Consider the following 19,697-nt stretch of genomic DNA (forward strand, 5'->3'; position numbering starts at 1 on the left):
TTATTAGTTCAGTCCTTCTGTATAGTGAAAATTAATGTGGATTAACATTTAGATGATTGCAAGCCATATAATGAAGACAATCTAACTTTGGAACTGGCATTACATCATAATATCAATGGTAGTAAAGTAGAACTAGCGATTGTAAGGTATAGGACTCAGAAGAGCTTCTGTAAAGCAAAAATTAATGTGGATTGACATTTAGATGATTGCAAGTCATATAATGAACACAATCTAACTTTGGAACTGGCATTACATCATAATATCAATGGTAGTACAGTAGAAACTAGCGATTGTAAGGAATAGGATAGTTTCTGAGTGATTCCTGTTTTAATAAATTGAAAAGTGTTAATATCAGTATTTGGAACAATGTTTTAAAAAATTAGCAGAGGACATAGGGGAGTAAGTAATATAGAATCGTTTTACCAAATATTGTATGAATATCCAACTTAATATAAAATAATACATTTTGAGTGAAAATTCAAAGTACAGTACCCATTTATGTTAATGTTGCTCTCTCTCTCTCTCCTCTCTCTCTCTCTCTCTCTCTCTCTCTCTCTCTCAATATTATTTCATAAATTCATTGAAATAGGATGTTGTAAATACCCTGAAATTACAGGGGGTCTGCTACATTTATCCTTCCAAGTTTTTGCATGTACTGTTACAGTATATATGCATAAATTCTTTCTTTTTTCTTCTTAGGTTATTGCTTCACTCCATAACCAACCACCACCATGTGTGACGACGAAGAGGCGGCGTACTTGTTTGCGACAATGGCTCCGGTCTGTCAAGGCTGGCTTTGCTGGTGATGACGCTCCCCCGAGCTGTCTTCCCCTCCATCGTTGGCCGTGCCCGTCACCAGGGTGTGATGGTCGGTATGGGTCAGAAGGACGCCTACGTCGGTGATGAGGCCCAGAGCAAGAGAGGTATCCTCACCCTCAAGTACCCCATCGAACATGGTATCATCACCAACTGGACGACATGGAGAAGGTCTGGTACCACACCTTCTACAATGAGCTCCGTGTTGCCCACCTGAGGAGTGCCCCACCATGCTCACTGAGGCTCCCCTGAACCCCAAGGCCAACCGTGAGAAGATGACTCAGATCATGTTTGAATCTTTCCAAGTGCCAGCCACATACGTTTGCATCCAGGCTGTCCTCTCCCTCTACGCCTCTGGTCGTACTACTGGTCAGGTTTGGCGACTCTGGTGATGGTGGTCTCCCACATGGTCCCTGTCTATGAAGGTTTCGCCCTTCCCCACGCCATTCTCCGTCTGGACTTGGCTGGTCGTGACATCACCAACTACTTGATGAAGATCATGACTGAGCGCGGCTACTCCTTCACCACCACCGCTGAACGTGAAATCGTCCGTGACATCAAGGAGAAGCTTGCTACATTGCCCTTGACTTGGAGAACGAGATGAACACTGCTGCTGCTTCTTCCTCCATTGACAAGTCCTATGAACTTCCCGACGGTCAGGTCATCACCATCGGCAACGAACGTTTCCGTGCTCCCGAGTCCCTGTTCCAGCCTTCCTTCCTTGGTATGGAATCTGCTGGTGTTCATGAAGTCGTCCACAACTCCGTCATGAGGTGCGACATTGACATCAGGAAGGATCTTTTGGCCACATTGTCATGTCTGGTGGTACCACCATGTATGCTGGTATTGCTGACAGGATGCAGAAGGAAGTCACTGCTCTGTCTCCATCCACCATCAAGATCAAGATCATCGCTCCCCCTGAGAGGAAGTACTCCGTCTGGATCGGTGGGTTCCATCCTTGGTTCTCTGTCCACCTTCCAGGCCTTGTGGATCACCAAGGAGGAATACGATGAGTCTGGCCCCGGTATTGTCCACCGCAAGTGCTTCTAAAAATATGTCGTTTATATATTTCTTATTTTTACAAAATGCCGTTAACACAATGTGTTTATTCCTTGATAATAGGATAACACTGTGCTTTCTGGAATAAAATTATATATCGAATTTCTTGTTTAGTTTCACCATTTGATATCCTGATGAATATTCTATTGGATAAAATTTATATTTTTCATATGCATTTTACATTCCTACCTTATTAACAACTTACATATTCACTACTGTATTGACACTTTATGAAAGCAACATACTTCCATATCAGCATTAGTAGCATCATTGGTGAAGTCCAATATATGTCCTTTTCCCCTTCAATCTGATTTCACTTCGAGTACTGAAGATGAGAATGGGTAAAAAAAAAAGTTCATGGTTTTGTTTTAATGGTTATCTTTTTCATTTTCCTTTCAGTTGGTTTGTACTTATCTGTTCTATTTACCAGAGCATTTTCAATGTTGAAGTGATAGTCTTTTACCGGAAATCTTTCCATGAAATATCTTTCATGACACAGTTTTTTTTTTTTTTTTTTAACATTATTCTGATTAAAGTGATTTAAATTAGCCTCCTAGAAAAAGATATCATGTATATGTTTTTCCTCAAGCCTCATCTTACCGAAAGGATGTTGGTTATTTTATTGTTTGTTTGGGAATTGCATGCGAGATGGAATATTTAATGCGATAATAATAATAATAATAATAATGATAATAATGGTAACTTATTATTATTATTATTATTGTTATTATTATTATTATTTATTATTATTATTATTATAGCAGCTAAGCTTCAACCCTAGTGGAAAAGCAGGATACTATAAACCCGACGGCTCCAAAAGGGAAAATAACCCAATGATGAAAGGAAATAAGAGAATAGATAAAGTATATGAAAAGTAATGAGCAATTAATATAATGTATATCTAGATCAGTAACAACGTTAAAATAGATATATCATATATAACATACGAAGACAGACTCAGGTCAGGCCTGTTCAACATAAAAACATTCGCTGCAAGTTTGAACTTCTGAAGTTCCTCCGATTCAACTGCTTGATTAGGTAGATCATTCAGAAATCTAGCACAGCTTTAATAAAACCTTCTAGAATTGTGTAGTATTAAGCCTTATGCTGAGAAGCTGAATGCTTGGATTAACTGCATACTTAGTATTACGATCAGAATGGTACAGATTGGAAGATCCGAATACGAGTCTTATGAAAATCTAGTTGGACCATCGTTTAAACATATCAGGTTAAAAAAGTACTTTAATTGATACACATTATTTATGTATATTCGATTAATTATTCAGTCTAAATGCCCTTTCTGAAGAAATTATCATCTGTGCAAAAGTTCATCTTCGATTAGTGAAGAATAAAAAAAAAACTAATAATATTGATAATTCCAAGGCAGTTAATATATGTTTAAGAAAATATTGAAACAATAAAATATCTATAGAATCCAGAAAGCTTCGATAAAGAAATCACTGGGTATATTAGGTGAGCCAAATCAAGGTTCTTGTGCAATCAGAATGTTAATGGTCGTTCCTCCGTGAGAATCTTTTAAACCTGTTGTTGGCTTTCACCCATCTTGCTGTCCAACATTTAACTTAAACAAGTTACATCGATTGCGAATTCTACTTCTGTTGTTTATTTACGCCGAATGGCATCACTGTTACCGTACTGGATATTATGGGCCAAATAATAAATCCAATCCAATCTCTCTCTCTCTCTCTCTCTCTCTCCTCTCTCTCTCTCTCTCTCTCTCTTAATTATTAATTACGTCTATCTTAGATTAACTTTAGTATGTTAGTTTGATTTTAGCTTTTTTTTCTGACGGAAATTATTATACAATTGTTACAATATATGAAATACACAAACTACCCAGGCTAATGTAAACACAGTTTCCCACCACCATATGATAATGAAATGTGACTCTGTCCTACGGTTATTCCCTAATAAAAGCAAATTATAAAAGATCAAATTTTCGTGAGAGATCTAGCAATCGTACTGTACATTACTAGAATTTGTTTCAAACAGCTGGTTTTTGGGTACGAGCTAGGTGAAAGGATGTAAATGATGAAAATGATAAATATCCGTTACTTTGAAATATATAACTCTTATTGAGCGTGAATGCAAATCAACTGTTGTTGTTATTAAAGAAGAGGCTCTTAGAAACATTGATGGGGAAATTGTAAAGAGGTGTTGCGTAAAACATCCTTAGTTAGGGCAAAAAGCTAAAGAATGCACGATCTCGAATAAGACCTGGATTGATGGAATGAAAAGTCACAAACTGCATGTTCTCTCAATCTTTTATTCACGGCTAACCACAACGAGGAAAGTATTTCAATTGTACATGGGCAAGATCTTAAGAAGAGGAAAGACTGCTTTTAGCAAATTGTGTTAGTTGTTTATTAGAGGGGAAATTGCATTACTAAATGGTATCATGACTTCATTGCCCAAATTTTTGTGTTCCTTAGTATGAGCAAGGCAAGTTGAATATTGATATCCAAATAAAATATAAAAAAGACAATACAGGTGGAAGTGATAAGGGGAAAACTCACAAAAATGACAAAGAAATGATATCCTTGTAGAACAATATTGTCTATGTTAACCTTTGTTTTATTAGCCTGGATAGCTTGTGTAATATGCTTCACATAATGAAATAGTTGTATATCTACAATAAAAACACAGAAAGTATAACATACTGAAGTCAACTTAATATAAACATCATTATTATTTAAGAGATGTGGGGGGTGGGGGGGGGGGATTCGTGTAGTACAGTATCGGGATAGCTCGCCAGCCGCCAGACCCGTTCTCCCTCATCCCTGGCACTGTCAACGCACTTCAAGGGGTGCACTGTGAGCATAGTTGAAGGTCATTACCACGTCCTTTCTTCCATTAGCATTACTCAATTTTTAGCCTTTTAATATATTCACATTCTCAGTGTCTTTCATCCATCTTGTAATCCTACTTTTAACTTATACTTGACTGCGAGTTCTTCCTATATTGCGCTTTTTCGCTGAATGGCATCCTAGGTCCTGTAGCAGGTTTTATTAACCGAATTCATAATTCTCTCTCTCTCTCTCTCCTCTCTCTCTCTCTCTCTCTCTCTCCAAGTGGTTAACCGTGGATATACTTAAGGCTTTGTGATGTCTCTTCGGCCTTGGCAGCACACAATTTTTAGCCGTTTACCAAACCGCCATTCCACTTTTTTACCTCAACCTTGCTGTCCAACCTGTACCTTTAATTTGTTACAGAGACTTCGAGACCTTCCCACGTTGCTTATTTTCGCAGATTGGCCTCCAAGTCCCATACTTAGTTTTATGAGGAGATTTCATAAATTTTTCTCTCTCTCTCTCCTCTCTCTCTCTCCCTCTCTCCTCTCTCTCTCTCTCTCGCCAAGATGTAATTAAGAGATAGCATTTCTAAGTATGTTCCAAAGTTTATTATACAGTATTATAAAACGTTAAAATTGTAAATGAATATTTCTTAATAAAAAAAAAAAGAAATATATTAGACAGTCACCCATTACAAAGGAGAGCATAGCAAGTGATCCGTATCACCTTACGTCAAGGAACTTTATATTTTGCTACGCGCAAGTACTTTGAGGCAATGACACACATTCCCGGCATCTTACGTAAAGGATTTACAGATGAGCTTCTCTGTATTGAGTTGGCGTGGGTGCGTAAAAATAATGTAGCTACGTGATGAAATTTACCGGGGCTTAGTATATAAAGAGAAAGGGAGGGTCGTGGACCCTTAGTCTTCAGGACTCGAGAACAGTAGGTGCACATTCTCTCTCTGGTCGGATTAGTTAACGTGAAAGATATTGAAGAGAGGTTTAAAGTGGTGGAAAGTTGCTTGGTTTTTTGAGTGATATATACGTTGAAAAAATATATTTCATACATTTTAATAACTTACTTAACATTCAGTTTTCAATATATTTTTAGTCTGTGTCGTGTTTTGTGTTTGTGTTTCAATACATACTTTTTTGCTAAAGCTTTGTTGAGATCAGTTATTGAATTGAGCCAAAGGATTCATAAATAATGTGTTATTTTATAAATAAGCTACAGTGCATAGGTTTTCATGCATAATTAAGAATTAGTTCAGTACACTTTCGTGAAACTTGACTGTTTTTTTTCTTGATACTAAAGTAAAATTTATAAAGAGTTTTGAGAATTAAGTTTCTACTTACATCAAACTACTGTAGTAGAGAGAGAGAGAGAGAGGAGAGAGAGAGAGAGAGAGAGAGATGAATTTAATTATATTGTTCTTTTGGTATAGAATATCTCCTCATATTCTTAATAGTAAGAGGTTTGGTGCTTGCTCATGAGCGAAAGAGTTTCCGTCATCTGAATAAATAAAAATGATTAATTTTGGGAGTAGTGAGATGGGCCACAAAAGGAGAAAGATAAGATGATTAAACAACGAAAGTTCAATGTTCCAATATTTCTAATACACCTCATCAAAGCTCCTGGATAATTTGAACTTAGAATGTATACACAAGTTGGACATGAAAGAATGAAAATTTGCATTACTTATATTGAGAGATCTTCCTCAGTGTTTAATACTGCAGAGATAAAGTTAGAATATTGCTCTGGATTGCTTGAATGAACATTACATGCAATGTCCGTTAGTTTGTTATTACGATATGTTGTATTATTTTGATAGATACAAATGTTTTGTAAGTTAGTCAAGTCACTAAGTGAGTAAGATAGGACAATATGCCGGTTAATACTGAATGCATCGTTCATTAGCAGTTATCCTTTATACACATGAAATAAATTCCAAAGTAAATTGAAGTATTGTGTAAATGCTGGTTTATTAGTTTATCATTCTCTCTCTCTCTCTCTCTCTCTCTCTCTCTCTCTCTCTCTCTCTTTCTGTGTGGTGTGTATCATTTCACAAAATTTGTCAAAACACGTATGTTGTAAATATAGGGAAGTAACAAAAAAAATAATTTTTCACTTCCTAAAATATTTTTCTCTTGTCCTGTTTTCTATGTAATTATCTATCTATCTATCTATCTATCTATCTATCTATATATATATATATATATATATATATATATTTTTTTTCTTTTTCAGTCCAGAGTTATTTTCTTGACTCCATAACCAACCACCACCATGTGTGACGACGAAGAGGCGGCGGTGCTCGTTGTTGACAATGGCTCTGGTCTTGTCAAGGCTGGCTTCGCCGGTGATGACGCTCCTCGTGCTGTCTTCCCCTCCATCGTTGGCCGTGCCCGTCACCAGGGTGTGATGGTCGGTATGGGTCAGAAGGACGCCTACGTCGGTGATGAGGCTCAGAGCAAGAGAGGTATCCTCACTCTCAAGTACCCCATCGAACATGGCATCATCACCAACTGGGACGACATGGAGAAGGTCTGGTACCACACCTTCTACAATGAGCTCCGTGTTGCCCCTGAAGAGTCTCCACCATGCTTACTGAGGCTCCCCTCAACCCAAAGGCCAACCGTGAGAAGATGACTCAGATCATGTTCGAATCTTTCCAAGTGCCTGCCACATATGTTTGCATCCAGGCTGTCCTCTCCCTCTACGCCTCCGGTCGTACTACTGGTCAGGTTTGCGACTCTGGTGATGGTGTCTCCCACATGGTGCCCGTTTATGAAGGCTTCGCTCTTCCCCACGCCATCCTCCGTCTGGACTTGGCTGGTCGTGACATCACCAACTACTTGATGAAGATCATGACTGAGCGTGGCTACTCCTTCACCACCACTGCTGAACGTGAAATTGTCCGTGACATCAAGGAGAAGCTTTGCTACATCGCCCTGGACTTCGAGAATGAGATGAACACTGCTGCTGCTTCCTCCTCCATCGACAAGTCCTATGAACTTCCTGATGGTCAGGTCATCACCATCGGCAACGAGCGTTTCCGTGCTCCAGAGTCCCTGTTCCAGCCTTCCTTCCTTGGTATGGAATCTGCTGGTGTTCATGAGGTCGTCCACAACTCCGTTATGAGGTGCGATATTGACATCAGGAAGGATCTCTTGGCCAACATTGTCATGTCTGGTGGTACCACCATGTATGCTGGTATTGCTGACAGGATGCAGAAGGAAATCACTTCTCTGTCTCCATCCACCATCAAGATCAAGATCATCGCACCCCCTGAGAGGAAGTACTCCGTCTGGATCGGTGGTTCCATCCTTGGTTCTCTGTCCACCTTCCAGGCCTTGTGGATCTCCAAGGAGGAATACGACGAGTCTGGCCCGGCATTGTTCACCGCAAGTGCTTCTAAGCAAAAGACATATATTTTCTATTATTTATAACTTTTCATAAAATGTCTTTATTCCTTTTGACAAAGATCAAATTTAGCAATAAAAGGTAATAAGGCATTGGTTATTTTCATGACACCATATTTTTATTTTTATCGAATGCATGCCTAGGAAGTCCCATATGCTGACTAAGACTGATGAAATTAAGATAAGACTCAGATTAGTACATTTTGACCGCAGAAAACCTTCTTTCGCTCTATCTTATACTGTAGTTAGATATTTTACTTCTAAAGAATTTTAATTTTGTGACTTTTGACATAATGAAATATGAATGGGTCTTACTGAAGCGATATGAAGAGAATTTTATCCAAACAAGTATATCGAGGGAATAAAGGATGAGTTCATTTCAATGGATATTAGATCACAGGTGGGTTAACTAATTTAAGGTGGCTTTTTGTCAGCATGAATCTTGTTTAGTGGAATTGCCAATAAAAATGTTTCATTTGTCTTGTCCAAAGATCTTTGATATGGAGGTATCACATTGAGAAAGAAATTTTGCCTTAACCCACATATTTAATACAGTGTTACTAAGCATAATTATATTGCGATTACCTATTTCCAAAAAGGATTGATAACTATAGGTATTATTGTCAAAAGACTTGCTCTTTTACTATTCAGTTATTACTCCTCATATCAACTCTTCGCTTGGTTGGCTAGTTCAGGCGGAATTTTTGCTAGCATGGTATACTGAGAATTGCATACATGATCTATCTAATGGTAAATGACACATACGTATCACATGCAGAGGAGGAAACTTGATGCTAACTTCATATACTATAAAGATGGTACTATGTAGGATCAGGTATGATTTTATAATATGTTCTTAATGCCCATGATCCTACTGTGATCAACCATGTCTAATTATGATTGTTATTTTGATATAGAATACATCTCATGTCTTTGTTTCCTGAAGAGAGAGCCAAAATGTCCATATTGGATTACTGTCTTTCCTGAATTTTTTTTTTCTTGTTTTGCTGATAATAAACGATAATTTCACGGAAGAATTCACTCTCTCTCTCTCTCTCTCTCTCTCTCTCTCTCTCTCTCTCTCTCTCATATTCTGTATATACTGCTCAAATCAGCATCTTATTGAAGTAAGCTGCAAGGCTTCAATATGCAAACAAATATAAAGTTTTCCGACCGAAAAAGACGTGCATAAAGTGATGTTCCACTCATAAACTTAATTATTGCTTATTAATGGTAAAGATTATTAGTTTATCTTTTGAAAACGAATATTGAAAGATGAGATTTATAAATAACATTCCCAAAGGATTCGTTTAGTGATCAACATCGATTTTTCCATCGCGGTCTTTACATTTAGATTATCCAGCGCAACAACTCTACCTCGTTCTCTAATCCCCTTGCAGAATAATTTTAATTCCTGTCTATCTTCTTTTCCTTGGTCCCTTCAGGATTCCTACCGCAACTTTTCTCATAGCAAACTTATATTCTGTCATGTGCCCTCAAAACTATCCTTACACAGTATATGAGTGTGAATTATATCACTCAGTGGGTCACCCAATTCCTGCAGTGTCTAGATAACAAAACTTCTTATCATAGCAGAGTATTCAAATGAATTGGTTGATTTGAGAGTATCGTTGTTCTCGTTCTCAATGGAAGAGACTTATGTTTATTAACTATATCGAGTTTTTTTTATGAAAAGAGGTCTACATCCTTACACATATTGCTCAACAAGCGCACATAAGGACATTGTTTATGTTTACATATACATGGGTCGATGGACTTTAATTCAGGGGAATCCATGAAATCTTAAAAGGTTTATATACATATATACATATATACATATATATATATATATATATATGTATATATATATATATATATATACGCACAATATATACATGTATATATATATATATATATATATGTATGTATGTATATATATATATATTATATACATATATATAAAACATAAAACTCGTACGCCTATTGACGCAAAGGGTCTCTGTTAGATTTCGCCAGCCGTCTCCATCTTGAGCTTTTAATTAAATATTTCTCCATTGATCATCTACTTTACGCTTCATAGTCCTCAGCCACGTAGACCTGGGTCATCCATCTCCTCTAGTGCTTAATGGAGCCCAGTTGAAAATTTGTTGAACTAATCTTTCTTGGGGAGTGCGAAGAGCATGCCCAAACCATCTTCATTTACCCCACATCATGATCTTATCCACATATGGCACTCGAGTAATCTCTCTAATAGTTTTATTTCTAATACTGTCCTGCCTTTAACTACCATATTCTTCTGATGGCTTTGTTTCAAAACTGCAAAAATCTGTTGGATATATTGTCAGTGTCATACCATAACTCATGTCCATGCTATAACATAGATCTCACTAACTGATATATAGCCTGATTTTTATATGTAATTTTAGGCGATTTGATGTCCAAATTTTACTTAACTTAGCCATTCTCTGATTTGCTTTTTTTTCAGTCTTTCATTAAACTCCAAATCTAAAGATCTTGTATTAGAGATCATAGTTCCTAAATACTTAAATGATTCTACCTCATTAATCCTTTCTCCTTCCAATGATATTTCCTCTTCCAATGCATATTATGTTATCTTCTGTTATCTTGATCCCAACCTTCTGTGACATTTCATGCATTCTGGTAAGCAAGCATTTCATCTTGTGGTGTATTCTAATAAGAACAGCACCATCAGCATAGTCTAGGTCAGCTAATTCCTATTACGAAACCAGTCTAATTCTCCTCCACCATCTCCAACTGTTTTACACATTACAAAATCCTTGAGGATAACAACATAGGTGACAACACATTCTCTGTTCACTAGAAATTCATTTGGTAGGACTCCACTAACACTAACACACACATACTAACTATATATATATATATATATATGTATATGTATATATATATAATGTATATATATGTGTAATATATATATATATATATATACAATATATATATATATATATATACAATATATATATATATATATATATGTGTGTATATATGTATGTATAAGTATACATAGGTAATTATATGTATATACAATTATATATATACACGTATATATATATACATAGATATATTTGTGTATGTATGTATAGTATATGTAATAGACTTATGTATTATATGCATGTATATGAAATTGACTATTCAAATTGCAAATAAAATAAATTAGATATATTGCCTCCCAAAGTGTAAATAAAATAAATTTACAGATATATTCCCCCCCCCTCTCTCTCTCTCTCTCTCTCTCTCTCTCTCTCTCTCTCTCCATAGCTTAATCTTCAAGATTGATTTAATAGATAACATTGCTAAATAGGTCCCAATTACTCTATACCGTCACCCAGTGCAAACGAGAGCTCAGCAAGTGATCCATATTGCAATGAGTAATGAGTAAAAGTTGAAAAGCAACTTCATACTTTGCTACAACCAACAACTCTACTGCAATAAAACGCATTCCCAGCATCTTACGTAAAGCATTTGCAGGTCATTGTGTGGGTATTGGCGTTGTGTGGGTGTGTAAAAAAATTCAGAAACTTTAAAAATTCACCAGAGCTTGGCATATAAAGAGCTGGTGTTGGTCGTGGACCCTTAGTCTTCAGGACTCGAGAACAGTAGGTGCCACTCTCTCTGATTAGATTGGTGAACGTGAAAGATATTGATGATAGTTTTAGTGTTGGAAAATTGCATTTTTTTTTTCGGAGGTGATGTGTACGTTGAAAGAGACATCTTGTATCTTTTAGTAACTTACTTAAAGTTTGGAGTTTTTAGTGTAATACTTTAGTCAGTGTGGTGTTTCATTATACACTTATTTGGCAAAGCTTTGTTGAGATCTGTTATTTAATTGGCCGAAATGATTCACAAATAATTTATTATTTTATAAGTTTCAATGCATAAGTTGTTCAGTACACTTGAGGGAAATTTATCTGACTTTCTTTCTTGAGACGAAAGTAAAATCTATACAAACTTCTAAGAAGTTCTACTTATATCACGCTATCAATGCCAAAAACAATAAGAATTTTTAGTCTCAGATAAAAATCACATTTTCGTAAGAGTACGAGTTTTTTGGTGCTTGCTTTTGAAGTTAGAGTTTCCTTTATCTGAATATAAAATTATTATTTTTTTTTTACTGAGATGTTCCTCAAAAGGAGAGGAAGATAAGATAATGAAACGACGAAAGTTCATTGTTCCAATATTTCTAATCCAGCTCAACAAGCTTCTGCATAATTTGAATTTAGAATATATACGCTTGTTCGCCATGAAAGAATTTCCACACCATATTCAATTTTTTTATTACTGGAGTATTATATTTTCAATATTACTTTAGATTATGTGAACGTACTAGAAAAGTATAGCTTATGTGAACAACACATATGATGTCCATTTGTTTATTATTGACGTATGGCTCTGTAATAGTAATGTTTCTATACAATTATTCAGGAAGTTTGCTGAGTTATCAGGAAAGAAGAAATTATATATCGCCTTGTAATGATAATAGTAATAACAAAGATGATATTGAATGAATGGATAGTTATCCTTTATACACAGTGAATAAAATTCCTGAAAACTTTAAATCAATCAATCTCTCTCTCTCTCTCTCTCTCTCTCTCTCTCTCTCTCTTTCTCTCTCTCTCTCTCTCTCTCTCTCTCTCTCTCTAACTATTTTAGTAGTAAATGCATATACTTTTTTGTTTTTTGTTTTTTCATTCCAGGTTATTTTCTAACTCCATAACCCAACCACCACCATGTGTGACGACGAAGAAGCGTCAGTGCTCGTTTGCGACAATGGCTCCGGTCTTGTCAAGGCTGGCTTCGCCGGTGATGACGCTCCTCGAGCTGTCTTCCCCTCCATCGTTGGCCGTGCCCGTCACCAGGGTGTGATGGTCGGTATGGGTCAGAAGGACGCCTACGTCGGTGATGAGGCCCAGAGCAAGCGAGGTATCCTCACCCTTAAGTACCCCATCGAACATGGTATCATCACCAACTGGGACGACATGGAGAAAGGTCTGGTACCACACCTTCTACAATGAGCTCGTGTTGCCCCTGAGGAGTGCCCCACCATGCTCACTGAGGCTCCCCTCAATCCTAAGGCCACCGTGAGAAGATGACTCAGATCATGTTTGAAGGTTTCCAAGTGCCTGCAACATACGTTTGCATCCAGGCTGTCCTCTCTCTCTACGCCTCTGGTCGTACTACTGGTGAGGTTTGCGACTCTGGTGATGGTGTCTCCCACATGGTGCCTGTCTATGAAGGTTTCGCTCTTCCCCATGCCATCCTCCGTCTGGACTTGGCAGGTCGTGACATCACCAACTACTTGATGAAGATCATGACTGAGCGTGGCTACTCCTTCACCACCACCGGCTGAACGTGAAAATCGTCCGTGACATCAAGGAGAAGCTTTGCTACATTGCCCTGGACTTCGAGAACGAGATGAACACTGCTGCTGCTTCTTCCTCCATTGACAAGTCCTATGAACTTCCTGATGGTCAGGTCATCACCATCGGCAACGAGCGTTTCCGTGCTCCCGAGTCCCTGTTCCAGCCTTCCTTCCTTGGTATGGAATCTGCTGGTGTTCATGAGGTCGTCCACAACTCCGTCATGAGGTGCGACATTGATATCAGGAAGGATCTGTTGGCCAACATTGTCATGTCTGGCGGGTACCACCATGTATGCTGGTATTGCTGACAGGATGCAGAAGGAAGTCACTGCTCTGTCTCCATCCACCATCAAGATCAAGATCATTGCTCCTCCTGAGAGGAAGTACTCCGTCTGGATCGGTGGTTCCATCTTGGTTCTCTGTCCACCTTCCAGGCCTTGTGGATCACCAAGGAGGAATACGATGAGTCCGGCCCTGGAATTGTTCACCGCAAATGCTTCTAATCATCAAAAATATATTTTCTATGCTATTTTACAACTTACAAATTGCCTTCATTCCTTGGGACAAGATGAAATATAACAATAAAAGGTTATAAGGCGATGCTTATTTTTCATTAGACCACAATTTTATTTTTACTAAACATGCGGAAGAAATATTGATATACTGAGTAATACTTGGATGAAGCATGAACATTTATTAATTACGAAGTATGTTTTAATAAAGACAGATTAGTAAGTTTTGAAATTAGAAGATTTGTTGCTGCTTTAACTTTTACTCTTCTACAAAAGTCTTTCCGTGAATTTTAACCATATAATAAAATAGAAATGGTGCTTACTGTTAGATTTATGAATATAATTGCATTTATTTAACCATTGTGAAAGAAGAAATATTGAATCCATATCAATGGACAATGAGTAGTTGGTTGGTTGGCTTGTTTAAGGTGACTATATTAGCATGGTCCTTATCCTTAATAGAGTAGTCCTTAAAAGTGGCGCATAGGTCATACCTAAGGATATTTGACAAGGACTTATCATATATAAAGTAAGGAATCTTGACGTCAACTTCATATCCTTTAATGTTATTTATGATCAGATATCATTCCAAAATGTGTTTAATGCTCATGATCATACGATGATCAACTATTTCTATATATGGGGTCTAATTTTTTTGTAGAATACATCTCATGCCTTTGTTTCATTAAGAGAAGAGCCAAAATGTGCATATTGGACTATGGTCTTACTTGAAAAATTGTTCTCGATTTCGCGATAATATGAGAAAATATCATGGAAAGAATCTCTCTCTCTCTCTCTCTCTCTCTCTCTCTCTCTCTGATTCTGTAACTAGAGGGAACTGAGTAGATTGCAGACCTCCACCCCGGCTGCTTATTTCTCCATTTTTTTGCTCGACCTTGACCTTGACCTATAACATTAATATGTATTAATTGGCGTGGATTTTCATACACTCAATTATAAACCAAGTTTGAAGTCTCTGTGACAAGGATGTTCAAACTTTTGGCTAATTACGTGATATGACGTTTTACTCGTCTGTGACCTTGACCTTTAACCTTCCAAAATTTAATCATTTCCAGCTCTTTACATAAGAGTTTAAAATCCCGCCAAGTTTCATTACTTACGTTTAAAATTGTGGCAGTATGGTTGATGACCAGAATATAACCCTTTGCTTGACCTTGACCTTGGACTCGTTTTTGACATTCGACCTTAACATGGATTTCCATGCACTGAAATAAGAACCAAGTTTGAAATCTCTCTGACAACGATGTCCAAACTTATAGCTAATTACGTGAATTGGACATTTTGGTTGTCCATGACCTTGACCTTCCAAAATATAACTATTCCCAGCTTTTTACATAGCAGTTAATCCCTGCAAGTTTCATTACTCTACAATTAAAATTGTGGCCAAGAAGTGTTCACAAATTATGGCGGAGTACGAGAACTGGACATTTTGCTTCTCCGTAACCTTGACCTTCCAAAATTTAATCATTTCCAGCATTTTGCATAACAGTTAATCCCTGCAAGTTTCATTACTCTAGGATGAAAATTGTGCCCAGGAAGGTGATCATTAACAAACACACACAAACGAACACACAAACAGGGAGTAAAACAAAACCTCCTTCCAACTTCGTTGGTGGAGGTAATTGGGTATATTGTTCAAATCAGTATCTTATTGAATTAACTGCAAGGCTGCATTACATATGCAAACAATATAAAGATTAAAGAACGAATACGTGCCTCAAATGATGTTTCACTCACAAACTTAATTATTCCTTATTAGTGATAGAGATTATTAGTCCTTTATTTTGTGGCAGCCAAGATTGGAAGATAAGCAAAGTAAATAGCATTCTCAGGAGATTCACCTGTTTAATGATCACTCAGTGTACTCTGTACCTATCAATTGTAACATCGATTTTTCCATCACCTGTCTTTACATTTAGATCATGCAGCGCAACAGCTCTACTAATTTAAATTCTTGTCTATCTTCCGTTCCTTGGTCCGTCACGATTCCTATAGCAACTTTTCTCAGCAAACTTATATTCTTTCACGAGTCCCCAAAGCATTCTATACACACTAAGTTGTAATCAGGACCCGTACAGTGAAGGGTCAACCAATCGTTAAATGAAAATAAAGCCCACTTCGCACGTCCTCTCTCGTAAGACACCGCGGCACAGTTGTCACTGAGTGAATGATGAATGCTTTCATTCCTACAATCTCTCTGAATCTCTTTATCTATCCATTCCTGATACTTGACTTTTCTCCTTTTACATTCTCTGCTTTCATTAGTAAAATTAGTTATTTTTGTTATCCGTTGTTAAAGGAAACCTAAAGGTACTGACCAGAGGAATTGAAGGTATTCATCTTCTAATGTCCTCTTTTTTTTTTTTTGGACTTTCTACTCTTGTGAATAAAATACTTGTTAGGCACATTTATACACGTGCTAAAATTTGCATTTGCTTATTCAAAATATCAAATTATTCTTTGAATTTCGTCTTTTTTTTTTTCCTTCGCAAATGTCGCAACCAAAATTAAAAGTTTACTGAATTGGGATGCTCATAAGGCCTAGTCATTTGGCGTACACAACCCAAGAATGCTCCAATATATTTTGATTCAGTTGCCTTATAGGCATAGATTTAACACCATATAATATCTTAACCATTCCATATCGGCCAATCAGGGTCTGGCATGACAAAATCACTCCTTCCTGAAATTTATTAAGGCAACTACAACGAGAGTTTGCCACCCTCATGGTTTTCATCATTTTCTGCAAAATATTTTTCTTTTCTTCATAATCAATTCCCAAAAACACTTCGGGATATTTTGCCACCGAAACCAGAAAAAAAAATTCATGACATCAAACAACTGTCAACTAATGATATGAAGTTTGCAGTTTACTTCAAATAGCAGCTATTCAACAGGCCCTTCTTACCCAATTACTGCGTTTGCAGTCGTGTTGAATAGTAGTTGCCTGTCCATTTTCACACGCTACTTCTCTTGTCCTAATAGATTAATGTGACTTTCGTTTCATTTAAATGAAAGGCCTTATTCTGTCTTTTTCTTACAGCACATTCCGCTAATGTGAGAATCTGAAACAAAACTCCCATCTTGCAATTTGAGAGCCTACTGAAAAAGTTGTCCGTGATAAGTTTGATCAGATGAGGCGCATCTGCAAAAAACAAAAATGTCCCTGTCTGCACACGGATTTTTTTTTTCAAGAATTTGCCAGGAATTTTGCTAATATTTTCAATTTTTTCCAGACACGATTTCTCAAGCCCAAGTCACGCATTAATGCAACGATATGATAGGAGGCTTTTTCAAAACGTTTTATTAGATTTAAAAGAATTTTCTGAACTTTTGATTGATTGAATGCATAATATATTGGCTTCCTCCTGTTAGCTGTAGGTTCCCTTACCATTCTTACCATTACAACCTGCACTTTATTATGAGGTTTATACAAGGTGTCTACGGCTTCATCATAAGAATATGCTTTTTTTCTAAACCCATTCCCTACATGGACTTAACTCCAATCTTTTCCAATGATGATAAACTCTCCGCTCTCACTTTCATAAAACACAACATAAACATTAATAATTAATCAAGGCTCGCAATTAAAATTTCTAGCCCTATTGTTGAGTATGGAGGCAGAAGGGAAAGGGATACCCTGTTTTCCTTAGATACTTTTAGCACCTGGGGCTAAAGGTTCTCAAAGTGAGAGTCCGAGCAATATCTTTATCTGACCTATTATGAGGTTGTTGTTTTTATCAATTAACGTATATAATTGAGTTTCAGTGAAATGCACGGAACAAATCACAGCATGCTCAGCATTGATGTTGTCTGATCGTCGACATGCTTGTATCCAAGCATCTCTGAAGATTTCATTCCTCGGAAAATTAAAGAAACGAATTATTTATTTAAACTTTTTTTTCTTTCTTTTTCATTTTATAACAACCATAAATGGCGCAATTGTTCAGCATTGTTATTTCGTTATTCTACGGTTGTGATTGGAGACGAAACTCAATTTTATAGAGCCCTTTACTGCTAAACTACATATTATTATTATTATTATTATTATTATTATTATTATTATTATTATTATTATTATTAACTAGGCTATAACAATAGTTGAATAAACAAGATGCTATAAGCTCAAGGGCTACAACAGGGAAAATAGTCCAGTGAGGAAAGGAAATGATGAAATAAATGAATTAAAAGAGAAGAATAAACAATCAAAATATAGTATTTCTAGACCAGTAACAACATTAAATTAGTTTCTTCATATATAATCTATAAAAAGTTAAAATAAAAAAGAAAAACAAAAGGAGGAGAACTAAGATAAAGCAGCATGCCCGAGTGTACCCCAAGCAAGTGTAGCGAATGAGGCATTGTACTGGACTGTTAGTATTTATGTGTTGAAATCCTAAGCAGATTATAGATTAAGGACCATTAAAGAAATCTTAAGAGATAATATAACAATAAAGTAGAAATAATGTTAATATTTTCATTTGGCATTTTAATCCACATCCGTTTCCTTATATCGTGCCTGATCTACCTGACCTGTCTGTCTGTCCTGTATAGATTGCCTTACCTTGTGTAAGACCCGGGCTCTTGCCTTTGGGTTAACTACCTGACCGTGTGTCGTTGCGGGTCACGTGACCTCAGCAGCCTCGATGTGGGTGATTCGACCCGTCAATGTAATGGGTCTTAGTTTTAATAATTCTCTTAACCAGAATTTTTAAGACATTGGAGATTCTACAGTAATTTTTGGGCATTTCATGCGTGAACCTCATACTCTGTTAATTAACGTATTGTGATAGTATCCAGCATTTTCTTATAATCGAATGAACTCTCTCTGTTTTTTTGCGATGTGAATTTTGGATAATGGTTGGGAAGCTCCGTTAATTTATTTTTAGACAACGGATAGAAATGAAGATGGTATTTATTTATTAGTACCATTGGCATCTTTGGAGGATTTTGAACCACATCTTAGCATTATAAGCTTTTCTGCATTGTCATAGAGTTTTAGTATTACACTAACACAAACATTTTATATATATATATATATATATATATATAAATATATATATATATATGTGTGTGTGTGTGTGTGTGTGCGCATGTGTGTACGTACGTATGTATGTGTATAAATACACATATATATACATATATACATATGTATGAATATATATATATATATATATATATGGAGCTTAAATTCATGGTTTAAACAAAATTAACTTACCGTATTTTCCAATCTCTCTCTCTCTCTCTGTCTGTCTCTCTCTCTCTCTCTCTCTCTCTCTCTCTCTCTCTCTCATATGGATGTGTAGTGTTTTCAAATTACTTCAACCTGTGGAATGTGGTCATTAGTTAAAGGTCTCAAAAGTATCCCTTTGGCGCTAGGCAACATTCAATTTACAGTCTTCCACTATAGCCCCATTCCTTCTTCCTTTCATCTGTCTTGTTATCCAACCTTTAACTTTTACATGTTACAGTGACTGGGAATTCTTTCTGCAGTTGCTTATTTACGCCGAATGGCCTCCCTTAAATACAATCCTCTCTCTCTCTCTCTCTCTCTCTCTCTCTCTCTCTCTCTCTCTCTCTCACACATAGCTAAATCAAGACTGAATTAATAGGTACCATTTGTAAATACAGTAGGTCTCAAATTACGTTATCC

The 19,697-nt window shown here is 36.6% G+C and overlaps 3 pseudogenes; all 3 read left to right on the forward strand.

Annotated features, from left to right (window-relative positions):
* The first annotated feature begins 731 nt into the window (after window positions 1-731).
* On the forward strand, window positions 732-1,960 carry LOC137653687 (actin-2, muscle-specific-like; annotated as a pseudogene).
* A 3,683-nt stretch (window positions 1,961-5,643) lies between these two features.
* On the forward strand, window positions 5,644-8,206 carry LOC137653684 (actin-57B-like; annotated as a pseudogene).
* A 4,646-nt stretch (window positions 8,207-12,852) lies between these two features.
* LOC137653681 (actin, alpha cardiac muscle 2-like) lies at window positions 12,853-14,109 on the forward strand (annotated as a pseudogene).
* Window positions 14,110-19,697: the final 5,588 nt, after the last annotated feature.

Source organism: Palaemon carinicauda, chromosome 14 (genome assembly GCF_036898095.1).
Source record: "Palaemon carinicauda isolate YSFRI2023 chromosome 14, ASM3689809v2, whole genome shotgun sequence".
Taxonomy (NCBI): Eukaryota; Metazoa; Arthropoda; class Malacostraca; order Decapoda; family Palaemonidae; genus Palaemon; species Palaemon carinicauda.